This window comes from Penaeus monodon, chromosome 15, assembly GCF_015228065.2.
Source record: "Penaeus monodon isolate SGIC_2016 chromosome 15, NSTDA_Pmon_1, whole genome shotgun sequence".
In the NCBI taxonomy this organism is placed as follows: domain Eukaryota; kingdom Metazoa; phylum Arthropoda; class Malacostraca; order Decapoda; family Penaeidae; genus Penaeus; species Penaeus monodon.
In genome coordinates, this window is record NC_051400.1 from 27,866,350 (window position 1) to 27,866,619 (window position 270).

Sequence of the window (270 nt, forward strand, 5' to 3'; positions counted from 1 at the left end):
CGAATATTTATTCATTATGCCCTTTCTACATGTGAAAAAGAATTACAATTACTTTGACATCATGGTGTCAAACTACAGAACAACTCTTAAAATTGCATATCTTCTAAAATTGATATTTCTTATTTAGTTTGTGCCTGAGAATGTTCCTCTGGTTTCCCTTTGGGACAAAAGGAAACAGCTTTGTAAAAAAAAACCTACAGATTGTGGTATGCTACCATATCTTTACATGAAAAATGCTCAAGCAAAACCAAATTTTAACCCACTTGCATT

General features: G+C 31.9%; 1 protein-coding gene across 1 annotated transcript in view; it reads right to left on the reverse strand.

Annotated features, from left to right (window-relative positions):
* The window catches only part of LOC119581891 (prostaglandin E synthase 2-like), a 41,881-nt gene that overhangs the window by 38,249 nt on the left and 3,362 nt on the right, over positions 1–270 (reverse strand). The window lies entirely within an intron of this gene.